The following is a 17,775-nucleotide window of genomic DNA, read 5'->3' as shown; positions in this document are numbered from 1 at the left end:
CAGTATGCGCCAGAAAGCTGTGTTGCAGAGAGGTGTTCAGAGGCCACGCCACTTTTTACAACACTTCGTGGCGCTTACTTGAGGCAGCGCTGCTCCCCACCCAACATTTACAAAGCCCCGGGGGGGGGGCTTAATGGACCCCCACATTTAAATACTTAGTGCCCTGGGGAGGTGGTGGTCCCCGGGGAGTGTGGGGGGGGGCCCAAGCCCACAACCCCCACAGGAATATTTAATTTAAAAAAAGCCCCGGGGTGGTGGTCCCTGGGGCAGCGGGGGGCCGTGTGCCCCCGCTAGACAATTAATTAATTAAATCCCTGGGGTGGGCTTGGATGCCCCCCCCCCCCCCGGGACTACGGGGGAGGGGGGGTTGTGTGCACCCCCGCAAACATTTGAGCAAAGCCCGGGGAGAAGGCGGTCCCCGGGGCAGTGTGGGGGGGATTGGGGCCCCCGCACACTTTTTCTCTGCCCTACCCCGGGGGCTAAAGAATAACAAAGCGAGGGAACCCGCGCTTCGTTTAAAAAAAAATGTAGGCTGAAATTCGCGCTGGGTGCACGAATCTCGCCGATTTTCTTTTAAAAAAAAGCTTTTTTGGGCCTTGGGGGTCCTTGTGGGACCCCCTGAACAGGCCTAGGGGGTCAGGGTGCTTCTAACCTGCCCCCTTTTCTTTTTTTGCGCATTACTTTGCCTGATTTCTTGTGCCTCGGTTCTACCGAGGCACAAGATGGCTGCCAACACTTCCTGGTTTGGAGTGTTGACAGCCAATTAGCATAAAGCTCGTGATCGGGCGGGTGTGCGGATCCTGCGCGGCCATAGATATCGAAACTTTTTTAATTTTGATTTTCTCAGCAACTACTGAACAGATTTACACCATTTAACAAAAAGGGATCTTTCTGAACCAAGGGCTACCTTTTTGTCAAATTTGGTGTAATTCCGTTCAGCAGATCGGGCTGCAGTCGTGTCTAAAATTTCCTATGGGAAATTGCTTGGGGAAAACACGTTTTGGGACCCCCTTTTTTTCTCGGCCCCCGCTTGACGAATCACCCCGAGAAGCGGACCGGAGCGCCCCACAAGTTTTGACAATTTCGCGAAATCGTTAATCGGCGCCAAAGTTATTGGGAGTAGAATGTTGTGATTTTCCTATGGATAATAGGTCCTAACTATAACTCTACTGGATATATATATATATATATATATATAAATATATATATATATATATATATATGTAGTGCTCCTCTTTGGGCCGGTGCTGCAATGCCTGACATCCCCTTAAGAGGGCTGTTTGCCAGAGATCTTTTTTATCAAAATCAGCATTAAACTCCCAATTCACAGACTTGATTTGTGGGCAGAGTAGATCGGCCAAAGAAGTGAGTGAAGGACATTTTTTAATTAATTAAAGAAACCCCCTAAATGCTCTTTTCATACTTGGAGTCCTGTGTTAAGTTTAAAAACACAGGCGATCTCGAGGAAATAATGTTCTATGAAATCTAATCTAGATCAACGTGTTTTCTGACTAGTATTGTACCTAACTGGATCACTGGCAATTCGTCAGGACCAATAAACAAATGCTTAACCTACATGTAGGGGTTGACCCAAATTAGCAGATACTAAGAATGCCCAATCTGGTGGACCAACATCTGGTGTCACACTTCAAAAAGATTTATGTTTAACTGACAATCCTGAATTACCCATATTTTCGCGGGAACTCATGTAGCACTGTATAGGATGTAAAAACATAAAGAAAGGCAAGACACACAAAAAACTAAAATATAGTGTTTTGCTGCCATGTTAAAACACTGAGCTTATCATATAAAATTGTACTGTTCATTTGTTTTGCTCCTAAATAGTGACAGCCTTATCGCCTTCACACAAAAGTACTGTACATATAGGAAAATGCAAAATCGTGCCTGTTTTTTCTTGCTTTGTTGGTCTCCTTGTATAACTGATAGTAAAAGAATCTCACTGAAAATGTAAGTATGTCTGGTCCCTTCCATACTCACAGAGAGAGGAACTCAGTATGGAATATCTGCATGAGCGCTGGGCTTCAGAAGGTATTTACGTAGGTAAACGCTGCCCAAATCAGAGTCTATGAATAGAGCACTTATTTGTTCCTGTAGAGAGTTCCTGCGTTGTGCTTACCCGTCTCTGTTGTTCTGAGATAGATGACCACCTGAGACCGGAGGACTGCTTAAATCGGCCATTGACAGGACCGTGGCATGACGCACAGTGCTGATGTCACCGCGTGTGCGCATCATAACGCTCATCGAGCGTAGGCGCCCATCAACATTACGGTGGGAGTCATCATTGAATGGCAATTTTAAAAGAAGGGAACTTACTGAGATCCATCCACTTTCTAGAGTAAAGATAAAAATATCATTTTAGTAAGAATGCAGAATAACAATTACAGACAGTTATATTGTAATGATGGATGACATAGTATCTTCGTGCCTTTCATTGTTCCAAAGGAGGGGGAAAAGGTAAAAAAAAAAAGAGGGCCTCGTTGGAAAAAGAGCTCTTTGCTATGAAGGATAACAAAAGGGGAGTTAGTGTTCTCATTAAGTAAAATCAGCTTCATAAGTAAAAGATTGTCCCGCTGCAAAGACCCTATTGGTTTTTTGGGGAAGTTACTCTGTAAACTAATGATTTTGGAGACAAAAATTTACATTGTATTTATATCATTTGTTAGATAAAAGGGACCCCCGTATATCATCATTGAGTCCCCCATGATACGTCCTTAATGTAAAGATCCATCTCTGTTCTACTCCAAGTAAACATTCTTTAGCGCTAGCATTGTCCTCAACTGTCTCCAAGACAACTCAGCTAATATCATAGCTAATATCATTTGGAGTATGTCTAGAATAAAGGAAATGGCCAGTCAGTTTTGTGGTTATCCGACCACAGTGAATATTGCTCAAGTGTTCATTAATCCTGGTTTCTATGGGTCTTGTGGTCATGCCTATATATTGCATGGGCAAGTGATGAGATAAACACAATTTTTGGTATTGCAGTTTGTGAGTTTGTTTGTGCACCTCTTGTTTCTTAGACACAGTTCAATTTCTTTTCGCCGAGTAGTGAGATTATGATGGGAGGGGACCTCAAAGTTGTGTGATTCCAGTGTTCGTTCTCCCTTTCCTTAGTCTTGTATGTACTAGCATCTCTCTTAAAATACAGGAACTCTTAAAAGAGAATAAATGATCTTCAATTTTCATTTCACAGGGGGGTAGAGGTAGTTACACACTTCAGTTTAGATCATTTCACTCTGGCCACTGTGTCCAGTAACGCATTGCTATTGTTGTTACTAGCTCGCTTTCTGGCTCTATGGATGATGGTTTTGGGATATTCTTATTTCCAGAGTTTCTCTGTGAGGTCTAAAGCCTGTCTCGAAGATCTACAATTCCATATAGATGCAAAAAGTGACCGTAGGGTAAGTTAATTCTCAATGCCCTTAGGAGGTGTCTTCCATAGTGTAGAAGGCTAATGTGGTCCTTCTTCCTACTGTAAGTCCTCATCAATAGTTTGCCATCATCAATCCTTATCAGTAGATCCAAAAAAGGGAATTCTCCTGATGATGCGGTATGAGTGAACCTGACGTAAGGATCTAAGGTGATCACCCATTTGCAAACTCTTCTGAACAATCTTTAAAACCCTTCCATAACACCAAAATATCATCAATATATTGTTGCCAGTGTAGGATCTTGTTGGTATAAGCATTGGTATCAGCCAAGATAAATTGCTTTTCGAAATAGGTGCATGTACAAGCCACCCAGACTTCCGACGAAAGTGCTGTCCATAGAGGTCCCTTGGACAAGTAGGTACAAGGTTTCCTCATATTAAAAGTAGTTCTCCTTAAGAGCCAGGGTCATACACTCCAAGATGAAATGGATGGTTGTTTGAGAATACGAGTCTCTTCCTCTGAACAGGTCCTCAATAACCTTAAGTGTTGCTTCCTGTGGAATGCTGTATTTAACCACAGATTCCTCACCTTAGAATACTCTCCAGGCACCAGACTGGGTCTGGAAATGCATTCCAAAGCAGGGCTCCCACGCACCACTAAATGGCGCCACGCAGCCCTGCACTGATTCCACACCGCCCGGAAGTTACTGAGGGGAGCTGAATATGAGACATCCCTGTGCACTGATATCAGTTTCCTATCTTTTACACTTTCCATGCCCTCAGACATGGGGAGTGAATGTTGGAAACAGATTGCTGAATGCTAACTTGGAACTTCTAAAATGAGACCACTCAACAGAACAGGGAGGTGGTGAGAAATTTGCATTTAGATAGAGGGCCATGATTTAGTTCCATTGCGGATGGGTTACTCTGTCAAAACGGTGACGGATATCTCATCTGCCAAAATATAAATCCTATAGGATATAATGGGATTTATATTTTGGAGGACAGGACACCTGTCACCATTGTGAAGGAGTAACCGATCCACCAAGAACTAAATCAGGCCCAGAGTATTCACCAAAAAAAAGCATTATTGAAGGTAAGAAACGTGTTCTTCTGATGGATACTTCTAACCACTGATTCCTCACCTTAGAATAAATACCTTAAAAAAAAGCATGTTGCCGGATGGATCTGTGAAATGGACTCAGACCAAAAAAGTCTTGCAGGATCGAGCAGACTAATTGTCCTTCACAAAAGACCCGCCTGTCAAGGTCATATTATGTATGCACTGAGGCCCGTAAACACTCAGACGTAGAACAATAGGATTACTGTGCTCTCTTACATTTCCCAGAAGTAACCTGATTGAAAAGATTATATATTATACACTGTGAACAAATTGTTGTACAATCCCATGACATTGTAATGTAGACATTCTCTTTGTATGCCAATGAAAACTCAATAAAGACTGTTAAAAAAATATATGCACTGATGCCCAAGTTGCAGTCTGGCAAGCATTACCCACAGGCACACCATGTGCCAACGGAATGGTAGTCGACTTAGCCCTGGTGGAATGAGCTTCCGGACCTTCAGAGGCTACTTCTTGGCCAGTGTGTAGCAGATCTTACTGTTGAGGTTGTCACTGTTGTTTTTAAGCCCTTCATGATGTTGGAGTTGTTCAAGTTTGATAATTTGAGGGAAGCACACTTAAGAGGTGAGTGTTATGAGTGATGGCAATGGCAGTTGTTAATTTTCAAGACAGATGGTGCGGAAGCGTGGATCAGAGCAGTAAAACTATGCATGAACTTCTATAGTTTCCAACCAGTATGCTTCCTAAAGAAGTAGGCATTACTTTGTTACTTGACAGAAACCTCTTCCCGGGACCCGGGACGCAGGTGTGTAGCTTTCTTGTGGAGAAAAGCTTTGCAGTGTAAAGCAAAAAAGGTAAAAATGATATTAATGATATAAGGGCAGATGTGATAATAGTGTGATATATGTGACTGTGCAGATATTGCACTGTAGTGCCTGTGTCCATGCATGGAGTATCCGTGGAAGTGCTGATGCAGGTAGTGCTGATGCTCTGTGTGATGGTATAGAATGTGTCTCTGAGTGCTCCATGTAAAATAGCTGAGAATGCCAGTTGGCCGAGGAAAAAGTGTTGATGGCCTGCAGCTTCTGGTGGCCTATAAACATAAACTATTTTGAGTGACTTCAATAAAAAAAACTCTGTAATATTCATCCGTATAAGATCTTCTTTGAGTAGCCACTTTTCTGATACCTAGTACACATCTTGGTGTGGGGAGCCTCTTTCCTATTGCAGTTGTACCATCAACCTGTGTATCTACTACTGTAACTGGCTATCATGTCCATGTCTATGTCTATGTCCCGTGAGCCCCGTCAAGGCACAGTCCCCAAACATTATAACATTATAAACTAACACATCAGTGCCTCCACCTGATTCATGAAAATCATATTACTCAAGAATAACAATTTTACACAGTTGTGTATGTGCCATGCTATGGCACAAGCACTCCACTCGCCTTGAACCCTACCTAGACATCATACAAAAACCATATGATAGAGCTCTGTATTTTGAGTTTAGGGTAGGCACACTCCTCACACGAGAGCTAACTGCGCAGTGGAAGCCTCCTTCTCAAACACCAGCTTCCTGCCAAGTTGTGAGGCTACTCTTGAGTCAATTGCACACATTATGTTTGCTTGCCCAGCCTACAAAGTGCCAAGGGAGCGCTGGCTCAAACCAGTCTACAAAGAGCTGGGCACCCGTAGCCATTATGCTGCGTTGCGTATTTTAAGATCTGACGCACGGGATCTCTATGCTTGTGCACTGGCTACATTTTTAAGATGGGCATGGAGCATTAGATCGAGAAACTTGAATGCTAATTCCTAAATATTCCTGTGGTCATGTGTTTCCCTATTTTTACATTTTGTACTTTTTTCTATAATGAATAAGCTATTTTTATCTATTTATTATTATAATTTTTAATTAATTTTGCTAGCCTAATAATTTTGGTACATTGTCTATTTGTGAAAATGTATTTTGTATTATCTGTATAGCTTTTATTCTGGATTGTACAGCTTTTAAGATATGTTCTATCGAAATAAAGCTTTTATGAAACTATGGTCTTCAGAATAAACAGAATCCCTGATACAGAGGGAACACAGCACAGCCAAAAGCACACTCTGCAGGGGTAATCAATATATTTATGTAGATGGGATCAGCAATGGCCACTCAGCTAGCTGAGTGTACATAACATGCAGCACTTATATTCGGGTCAAATCCACATCACTCAATCCTATCTGTTTCTTCACACTGACATTTTGGTTGGGACTGGGTTACATCTACTCTTCCAAATGCACATAAGTGGTTCTTTCTGTTTTCCAAGGATGCAGGCACCTCTGTAGCTAAAAGCGACAAGAATTGTGAGTTGGTGTGAAGACTCAGTTAAAATCCACACCACAGGACCCCCCTTTTTCAGCGACTTTGCACCTTGCCACACTTTATACTGTGAGAACAACAACTAAGATGTCTACAGAAAATTCACACTTCAAGCTCAACCATCGTATGCATAAGCCCAACCAGACTTTGCCGTTCACTGTCTTTCATATCAGGCTTTGACTATGCAAACATCATATCCCTCCTATCACTGAGCACAGCACTGATGTTCCTCAATCTCATTAAGTGTGTAACCTCTTGAAGACATGCAGGAGAATGCCACTGTCCCAGGCATACACCATCATGGTACCTGGTATCCAGCCACATTCACTTACTCATGTGTAGAAAGACGTCCTCATATGTAGTACATTGGGGAATTGTTTTATTTGAACCCACTTCCCTGCAGGAATACGTTGTTAACCATCAGGAATAGGGAGGTGGGAAGAGGGCTTCGCATGAATTTCCAAACCTGCCAGGCATTTGAAGCCTATATGGTTAGATTAAGAGTTGGCTGATGTGGTTCGGACTGAAGCAAGAAGATGGCGCCCCCATGTGATTTGTTAGTAGACTACTGTCAATAGCAGCTATTCATTTACAAGTATAACATTTCTCCAAATAAAGTCTCAGAAATATACTAGGTTTTCATTTCTTTTTTTTTACAAACACAGCAGTAATAGTTATAATAATACTAAAATTGCTAAGACACTTCAAATTTCTATGACTGCTTGTTTACATGATTGCATCAGTAATAACAGACTCGTACACTTGTTAGAGTTCTGACATAAATCTACATGGCTTCCACCTTGTGAAACAAGTTTTCCTTCTCATTTGGAGGTGGGGATCCCTCATGTTTCCACTGGTTTAGCCTCCTTTGGCTAGCATGTCAGAAATATTGGAAACGACAGCCCATCTGCCACAGGGCCTCTGTGTCCTAGTGGTGGATACCACACCCCATTTGGGGCTAGAAGGAAAAGTGAAAAGATATTTTTCATATGCTATTTGGGCGCTTGCTTCTGAAAGGCTAAAAAGAAACTTAAGCAGGCCTAATAAACAAGACAGCTTGCTCAGCATTCAGCTGTACGAAAGTACATTCATCACAGCGGCAGAGGTGGGCAGGAATCCATCTGGGTGAGGCAGAGATATGGGGGCACACCCCATTTGGAGTCTGTGACACACCCGAGGCCTGGGTTTTGATGACTACCTGTTTATATGAACATTACATGATAAGGCTGCTAATTCTTCCCAAAATACAACTAAGCTGTGATCTATTTGTGGAATATGTTTTACAGGAACGTCACACCTTACATGGATAGCTGCATCTTAGAGGCAAGGTGTATGATTATTTGGTTGCTTCTCAGGACATCTTGTACAATTGCTATTTATGAATCAGGACACCTAACAAATGACATGGAACCAAATATAGCTATGTCACAACTTGCTATTGAGCCATGATGGATTTTGTTCCAAAGAATATCTGAAGGGACGGAGCAGGGCACCTGTGAAGATGGCAGCGCTCTCGTAGATCTCCATGACTGAATGTCATAAGAGACCCGACCCAGACCATGCAAAATCTACAGACAGGAGCCCTACCCAACAAACCACAGTTCGGAGTGCGGGACGACTCCTGTTGGAGTAACAGGGGAATAGGTCGTTCCAGGTCCTGGCAGCGACATAGGAGGACCAGTGCTGAGGGCTGCAGGCCCCGCCCGGGTGTATCGATTTTGTGCGCACACGGAATTAGTGCGGGGGAGGTGACATCATCGGGTGGGAATTTCCTGTAGCCAGAGTTAAGATAGCTTGTTCGGCGAGCCGAGCGCCCGGGCCGGCAAAAAGGCAAGAAGTATGCAGGGAGCACTGGCAGAGCAGGCGCAAGTGTCACAGGCGCGCCGGGCGCGCTATCAGCCATTTCAGCGCTGGAACCTGCAGCAGCAGAGTGGTATTAAAATGCGTGACAATGCATTTCAGTGCGGTGATGCGGAACACCGCACTGAAATGCGATAGTGTCACGCCTGATGCGTGACACTTGACAGGCCTGGGGAGGAGAGGCCACTGCTGCAGCTGCGACGGATGCGGGGAGTGTGTGCGAGGGCGAGTGAGGAGGAGCGCAGGTGTCTAGATGGGTGTGTGTGAGGGCAAGTTAAGAGGAGTGAAGGTGTCTAGCGGGTTGGTGGAATCTCAGTCGATGGTTGAGGTAGGCACATCTTTGAACTGCAATGTAATAGAACGGCAAACAGCAACTAGTATCTGCTACCTCCCACATGCCACACAGCTGCACAAAAAGGGTATGAGGAGGAGTATGGAGACCCGAAGAGTGACAGTGTGAGTGTAAATACTTTAGTATCTTCTTTCTGTTCACGTGATCAGCCACAGTGTTTAAACCGGAGAGAAAACTTCTTTTCACTGAAGAGGTCACAGGTAAGACTTCCAAAACAACTGCCGAACACAGAACTACGCTGCACTGGAAACCATTCTGAGTGAACATGTGGCCGTCAGGACACCAATGGACATGGTGGAAGACACCACAACAAAATAACCAGCAGAGATTCTTACTAGTAGGGGGCTATGGGATCCTTCAACAAGCGCCTACAGGGGACGGAAAACAGGCTCGCACACGTACAAAGGAAACTGGAGCTTTCCACTGACTGGGAGAAGGACCACTGGTACATGCAAAGAATGTCATGGAGTTGGAATATGGTTGGGAGATAGGGGTACCGTCAACCTCAACACCTCTGCCAGCTCAGTTGTTACTGCAGAGCAGCCCAGTATGTTTGTATTGGAGCACAGGACCAAAACCTGTGGAAGAAGTCTGCAGGAGCAGCTGCGCATCTTGGGCCAGTGGTGTCAGGCCGGAGACCAGCCCTGTGTAGACGTGCGGGGGATAAGTATGCTACAGGAAGGTAGTAAATTTGTCTTATCCTCAGCTTGAAGGAGATAGTGAGCTTGCGGGGAGCAATCAGGGCCTCGCGCCAGACTGCTTCATCTAGGGGGCCCACCCAACCCTCCCATTGGGTCCGAAGGTGGTGGAGAGAGGGAATTTTTTTATGATGCTGCGGTAGATTAAACTCCGGGAGGGGTTCTTTGTCGCGTATGTGGGCATGGAGGGCGTGCCTGATTTGGAGATATTTGTAGAATCGGGAGCGAGCGAGGGCAAATGATTCCTGTAGGTTGGCAAAGGAGCATATGTTTGTTCCTGATCACACGTCCCCTAGTTGAGAAATCCCGATGGTATCCCATGTCCTGAAGCCTGTAAGTGTTGCTACTTCTTTTAGCCAGATGCCGTGCCATAGCGAAGTTGGTGTGTGAACTTACCATTCCAAAGGACTTGACGCAAAAGCGGTACGCCAGGCTAAAGGCACTACCAGGCGGAGGGGATCAGGGCACCATACAGTAGTGACTGCAGAACAGGGAAACTGAGCTGTGTAAGTTCTAGTTTATAGGTCGGGTCCGACCACCCCCGTGGTACCAGTCGTGGACGACAAGTTGCTGAGAGGCGAGATAATAGAGATATAGGTTGGACATGCCGAGCCCACCGTCATATGCGCATCGCTGGCAGTGGGCGAGTGTGAGACATGGCCTTGAGCCCTGCCATAAAAAGGTGCAGGCGTCACCCTCTAGTTTGCAGAACCAGGACCTTGAAATCTGAAGGGGGAGGCTGAGGAGGATATAGAGGAGGCAGGGCAATATCATCATTTTATATAAGGCTATACGGCCCATCACATAAAGGGGGAGCCTTTGCCACATGGTCAGGCCCGTCCTTGCTTTCTGGATCAACGGCTATGAGTTAAGGGCCCAGGTGAGTTCTGGGTGTAGCACCATCCATGCACCCAAGTATTTGAAGTTTAGCCTATGGAGGGGGATGTTCGACTGCCAGCCGGAGCAGTCCCTTGACTGAGCCAGAGGAACCAGCACTGATTTGCCGGGATTATCTTCAGGCCGGAAACTCACCCATAGGCCTCAAGCAGGTGAAGGTAGGGGTTTGCTGAGTCTATCAAGTATAGGACGACGTCATCTGCATATAGGGCAATGCGGTCCTTGTGACTGGTGTCCCACCTCCATCCCCTACACCTCGGGTCGCTGCGAATGAACTCCGCTAGGGGCTCCTTTGCTAAGGCGAAGAGAAGGGAGGACAAGGGGAAACCTAATCGGGAAGGGGTCTGAAAGGAACCCATTTACATGTACTCGGGCCGAGGGACGGGAGTAGAGCACATCAACTATGCCTCGGAAACACAGGTCAAGGCAGGAACAGGCTAGCACCTTGAGGAGGTATTCCCATTCCACAGTATCAAACACCTTCTCGAAATCAATGAGGAGTAAGGCTAGGTCGTGTGGTAAGGAGTGGCAGTGGGGTAGGGCCACACGGAGCCGTTGAATGCAATGTTGTGTGCTTCTTTGCGACATGAAGCCGCACTGGTCTGGGTGGACGAGCGTCGGCAGCACCCTTTTCAGCCTATCGGCCAGGATTGTAGCAAAGACTTTTATTTCACAGTTGAGTAAGGAGATGGGACTGTAGTGGGCATATTTTGGGGATCACTATTATAGTGTCAGAGTCCAGGTCTTCGGGGAAAGAGCCCAGAGGACACGCCTCTTTGAAAAGGGCGAGGAGATGAGGGAGCAGGTAGTCTCGTTTTCAGCAGGTATTCCATGGAGAACCTGTCCAGGCCCGGAGTCTTCCAAGGGTGTAGCCCTGAGAGAGCCTCTCTGACCCTTTTCCATCGTGATGGGATCGTCTAGCTATTGGGATTCTTCCCAGGGGAGGGATGGCAGGATGACCGCGTCCAGGAGGAGATCACTGACTGCCCATTCCCTGTGTCTCGGTACGGAATACAGCTCCTCATAATAAAAGGCAAAGGTCTGGGCAAAGTCTGGTAGGGCCTGATGTGTGTGGCCCGCTTCGCCTCTAATCACGGGTCTATTCTATTGGCCTGTTGGCTGACGCAAACCAACATAGCATTTTTCCATTCTTAACACCACAGCCGTAGATATTGGCCATTGCTGCAGGCCAGAGAAGTTTGGTTGTTTCTAGAGAATGAAGGCGTATGTCCTCTTTGACGAGACATTACTAGTGGGAAATGGCTTCCCTTGTGTCAGAGAGAAGGCGTTGCTCCAGGTGGATGGCCAGGTCTTCCGGCAACGTGATATGGGAAAGGCTCTCCCGTTTTCGTACCCCGACCAAGTGTTTCGTGAACCCATGAACGGTAGCCTTTCTGGTGGATCAGAGCGTGCTCACTCGGGCCTACGATCCAGAGTTGTGAAGGAAGTAGGATTGAAGCTTTTTTCTTAGTGTTTGGACAAAGGTTCGGTCTTGGAAATACCACTTGTTAATGCGCCACATGGGTTGCAAAGCCGTGGGGCTGCGAGCTAGACCAAGGAGTATGGGGGAGTGGTCTGAGACCCCTTGGGGCAATATGTTGAGGCGGTTCAGCAACTGGCAGTCTGGAGCTGGCAGAAGGACCAGATCAATAAGTGTGTGTGAGTAAAAGGAGGCAAGGTGTGCGTGTACTGCTGGAGTGTCGTGTGCCAGGATCGCCAGGCATTGTAAAGGCCCCAGGAGGAGAGCCAGTCTGTAAGAAGCTTGGTCTCAGGGCCACTGGAGGTAGTGGGTACGGTGCAGTCGAGAGTCCACCTGCGAACAGCATTAAAGTCACCACCCAACACAGTGAGACCTTGAGGGAGGAGGGCGAGAAGTGACGCCAAGACTGTCAGGCAGCCTCCCAGGGCGGCCGGGGGGGGGGCATAAATGTACAACAAAACGATCACCAGTCCCACCAAAGTGCCTTCTAGTGCTCTGAAATGCTCTTGGGAATCACAAGAAATCTGGGAGACCAACAGGGGCAAGGAACGGTGTAGGGGAATGGCGTCCCCACGCTCCCCGCGAGAACCCCACATGAAAGACCCTGTCGTAGACTTTCTAGGACAGGAAGGGGCAATGCTCGCCTTGAAGGTGGGTATCCTGCAGGAGTAGGGCCTCTGGTAAATGGTGATGGCCAAAGACCGCCGAGGGTTTGATCCGGTCTAGAAGACCGTTAACATGCCATGATAGTACCTTAAATGTGGTGGGTGGGGCCAAATGGGCACATGGGGCAAGCAGCGTGCCCGGCAGGGGAACACGGGAATGGCCAGTGCACCAATGCGGTACAAAAGGGGGTGGCGATGGACGGAGCATCTGAATCAATTAAACACTCACACCCAGTCAAAAGATCTGGGTTTAATCCATCACCGTTCTTTAGCCCACTCTGCCACCCCAGTTCAGACATGGCTATATGCAAATCAGTCTGACCCTGTGCCTCATGGGAACAGTCCAGCCCGAACCGCCAAGCCATGTCTTCCCTGGACCGGAAACAAGCTTCCGAGGACCGGTTTCTGGCATTCCAGCCGTCTTCAGCCCGGCTTGCTTGAATCCAGTGGCAAAGTGAGCAAGGGACTCACGTCTGAGCATACCCTGCCACACTTATGGCGGCCAAAAGCGGTACAAAAGGGGGTGGCGATGGACGGAGCATCTGAGTCAATCAAACACTCACACCCAGTCAAAAGATCTGGGTTTAATCCATCACCGTTCTTTAGCCCACTCTGCCACCCCAGTTCAGACATGGCTATATGCAAATCAGTCTGACCCTGTGCCTCATGGGAACAGTCCCATGAGGCAGGCGAGAGGGGGCACCCCTGTATTTATTACTAACACAACCCCTCTGAACTCTTTATGAGGTCAGAGGACAAAGCACATAACAAGTTACTTAATTATCATACAATAAGTTGCACAAAATACAGTCAAGCCCTAGGGGCGTTGCAAACCATATACTAAAATAATGGTATAAGAACCACGTCACAAACAGGGAGTAGGCCTAGGGCCTAGGGAATCGCTGGGGTTACACTGAGCTAACAATAGTTAGGAAGCAGGAGGCCCACGGGAAGCGTGTGCAGTGTGTAAACACACACGTGGGTTCTCATAGGGATACAATGGGAATGTAAAGATTAAAAACTAGTTGATTTAGGACACTTCCGGATGGACTAGGAGAAAGCGACTGAAAACTAGGACGCTTGGATAGTCAATACCCACAGGAGCACTGGAGAACTCGCGTTGCCTCACCCACAGGAGCCGGGTGCATAGATGTCAAGTTGTGTCGGGTTTCGTCGCTGAATCCTATGGAGACCTGTAAAAAGATGCTGCAGGCGACCAGGAGAGAAGTGTCCGGTTGGATCCAAGGGTGGATCGAAAGCAGAGGGGACAGAGTCTGGGTCACTAGCCAGTGACCAGGAAGGAACCAGGCGATGTCGTGAAGCAATCAGGTGATGTCGTGAAGCTGGTCTCTGCAGCCACGTGGACCAGGAGGCGTCGGCGACAACCAAGAGCTGGATACGGACTGTCCCACGAAGGATCTCGCTGTCGGCAGTGTTGGCTTCCGGATCGGAGTCAATAGGCCTTGGCAAATGCAACCCACGCAGGAATCGAAGATGGGCTTCTGTTCAGACCAGCAAGGTCTGGGGAGCTTCTCCTTTTCAGGGAAGTAGGGGCAAGCCTGGAGCTACCAGGCAAGCAGTGTAAGTTCAAAGGTCCGCATTCACAGAGGCCACCTGCCAACTGGCAAGTGACCGGAAAGGCGCGTCGAGCACAAAAACACAAGCAGGCCCCACTCGGCACTCGGTGAGTGTGGAGGGCTGTGCGTCAGTGCAAATTGCGCTCGGGGCTGGGGCTTCTCAATCCCCAATGCACAACTTCGAGGGTGCCTCAGAAGCTGCACAAGTAGCAATGAGCAGGTTTTCCAAGATGTCCGGTCCCACGTCTCTCCTCGCCTTCACGGATCTCAGCTTTGCTGTGCATGTGGATCGGGGTCGGAGAAGTCTGGAATCTAGTTCCTGTCTGCCTCTGTGCTCAGGCTCCGGCGGGAGCGTCGACAAGGCAAACCGGCAAGTCGCTGTTGGTGCCTGTTTGCACAGGGTGGTCACTCCTTGGCCACAAGGCAGATTCTTCAGTCTTCTAGTTGCAGTAGAATTTTGAAGGTCCAGAGTTTCGTTTCAAGTTTCAGTTCAGGATAAATCTAAAGTCTCTAGACTCAGCTCATACCTTTATACTAATCAAAGGGGCTGGATTTCCTGCTAGGTCCCTCCTATGGGTGGGACCAGGGAAGGGGGTGGTTACACCCCTTTCCCTTTGTCCAGTTTCGCGCCAGAGCTGGGGCTGGAGTGCCCCAGCAACTTTTTTGAACAGGACTATGCATGGAGCACCTTGTGTGCCCCAGGCAGTGTCTCATTTCATTCAGCCCTCCCTGCCCCAATACTCTACGGCCTGTCTGGGGTGGTGCTAGCACCTCCCAAGACGGGGAAACCTATTGTCCAAGCCTCCCTCGCTGGAAGGACTCCCAACAGCAGGAGGTCAGACTGGTGTCTGTGGCAGCAGCATCCATTTTGTGATGCTGAGGCTCTGATTAACTTTAACCGGGATTAACAGGAACAACATGTCTTCTCTCTCTAGAGGGGTGGAATGCTACCCCCGTCGCCAGAACTGGCGAGGGGGTAGTATTCCAAAGTGTTTGACACCTTACACGACATGTTTTGATAAAGCCAAACCAAAGTTAGCAATAACCGCGAGGATTATAATGCACTTAAGAGTATATGGTATGGCTATATCATAGAACAGCTATAAGGACATGGTTCCGAAAGCTGCAGGCAGGCTCAGCTCATGCTAGAGCCTCATCTCACATAAAACCAAGCACTCTGCCTCCAGGATTGTTAAGGCCTGCCATAGGAGTGACTTATAGGTATCTATGTGTCTATATATAATGGTAGGTATAGGAATACTATACCTAAGCAAGGGGTGATTACACAACTTTGCCCCAGCTGTGTGATCAGCCAGTTGTGTCAATTTGGATGGCCAGCCAGGGGTGGCATAATTCATGCTGCAGCCCCTGGTAGGCCTTGGATGCACCTATGCCCTGGGTACCTATGGTACACTATACAGGGGCTCACAAAGGTGACCCAACATCCAATTAGAGATGGGCGAACCCCTTGCACACCCAGTACTGCACACAATATTGCGTATGGGTTCGGGCAGTCACCTGGTGACGTGGCACTATAAAGCCATTCGGGTACTCACCGAAACTCCACTAGATAGGCTGCAACAGTCCTGGGAGGATGACATAGGACGGGTTCTCCATGACACGGAATGGACACGAGCGCTAGAGTACCCAAAAAAAGTATCCCGAAACGCCCGCTTTAAAAATATACAGTTCAACATTCTCCATCGAGCCTATCTGACACCCGACAAGTTACATAAATACTATCCCGACACGGAATTCCGCTGCCCCCGATGTCTGATGCTGAATGCAACCTTTCACCATATGTTCTGGGACTGCCCGTCCCTGCAAGAGTACTGGAACAAGGTGCTCCACACATTACGCGAACTAGTGCACCTGCAAAATGTCGCCACTTGAGAAGTCTGCGCCCTAGGCATATATAAGAGGAAGAAATCCGAGAAGCTACAGTACCGATTCGCATCCCTGGCCCTCCTGCTCGCCAAACAAAACATAGCCATGCACTGGAGAGCCCCGGCTGGGCCACCGGAGGAGGCCTGGGTGGGAGCCGTTAATAAGTGGCCGCGGCGGAGGAGGCGGTCCTGAGAGATGAAGAGGTCAGAGGGATGCGCAAACACCCTATATCTATGGAATGGGCACAACTGCTGATACAGTTTAAGCATGACACGTCAGCCCATGACACCCCAACGCCAGCGCAAACGCAAACTGATAGCCCGCCTCGAGACCCCAGTCCCTGCACGCAACCAATACCACACACATAGCGCCCCTGTGAGATACCAGACACGCCGCGACGACACGCCCAGAGGCGGAGGTCCATAACTACGACCTCGATCCCATCCCCCCCTTATGGTTAGCGCGAGCCCCCCCCCCCATGACATGCATCACCGGGTCTCACCGGACCACCCACCAGACCCTCGCCCTACAGCGCTTTGACCCCTGCGCTCGCCTCTGCCCTCCCCCTTGCGCTGCCCTCCTCTCCCTCTCTCCCCTATGCCCCGCGGGGGAAGTTCTCCCCCCCCCCCCCGCGGATCCCAGTTTAACCTCAGTCGGAATGTTCAAATCTGTCGAGCTAGCACACGACACCACTGCGGGCATTAGTTACACAGGGTGGAACGCAGTCAGTGGATAATGGATCTTTGCAACCCCAAGATCACACAGACCAGGGAATCGGGTGCACAAAGACATGGCATTCACTTACACGATAGCCTACTAGCAGACTCAGGAATTCCCTCCATGACGGACGCGCCCAGGAGACATAAGTTATCCTGTTGTCATTGTATCAGAATTGTATTGTCATGCAATGATCGCATCTTTGTTGAATGTATTGTGACCTATCCTGAACATGCAGAAAACCCTAATAAAAAAATTTAAACAAAAAAAACATCCAATTAGAGATGTACCTAAAGTACATGGAGTTCATTTTACAGTGAGAGCAGATATCCTGGGGCCCTGATTTGCAGGATCCCAGGCCAACTAAGTCGAAAACCAGCTAAACACTAGGCAAAAAGTTGGGGTAACCATAGTCAGATATCCATCCTCCTACAGAGGGCAAAAAGCAAAGGCGAGAGGGGGCACCCCAGCCGCGTTCCTCTTCCTAGTGTGAAAACCTCAGAGATTTTGTTGTTGACTACCACCTGGGCCAAAGGTTCGGTATAGAGGAGGCGCACCCAGCCAATAAAGTTTGGACCAAAGCCCAGCTTCCAAAGGACTGCCATCATGTAGGGCCACTCCAGCGTGTCGAACGCCATTGCAGCGTCTAATGACACCACCACAGCATCCTCTTGGATCGTATGGCAGCGTCCCAGCACTCTGTGGAGACGGCGCAGGTTAAGTGCCGTGTTACGGTGGGGCATAAGCCCGACTGGTCCGGGTGTACCAATGTATTTAGAACTGGCATAAGCCTATTAGCA

At 48.0% G+C, this 17,775-nt stretch overlaps 1 long non-coding RNA gene across 1 annotated transcript in view; it reads right to left on the bottom strand.

The window, feature by feature from the left end:
* Positions 1-2,144: 2,144 nt before the first annotated feature.
* Positions 2,145-17,775, bottom strand: part of LOC144790672 (uncharacterized) — a 183,562-nt gene continuing 167,931 nt past the window's right edge. Inside the window, exon 3 of the long non-coding RNA XR_013602248.1 lies at positions 2,145-2,351. This is a non-coding gene — a long non-coding RNA (uncharacterized LOC144790672). The remainder of the gene's footprint in view (positions 2,352-17,775) is intronic.

The sequence above is a fragment of the Lissotriton helveticus genome, chromosome 11, assembly GCF_964261635.1.
Source record: "Lissotriton helveticus chromosome 11, aLisHel1.1, whole genome shotgun sequence".
NCBI lineage: Eukaryota > Metazoa > Chordata > Amphibia > Caudata > Salamandridae > Lissotriton > Lissotriton helveticus.
The sequence above is the reverse complement of the archived record's forward strand: the minus strand, read 5'-3'. Positions and strand labels throughout refer to the sequence as shown.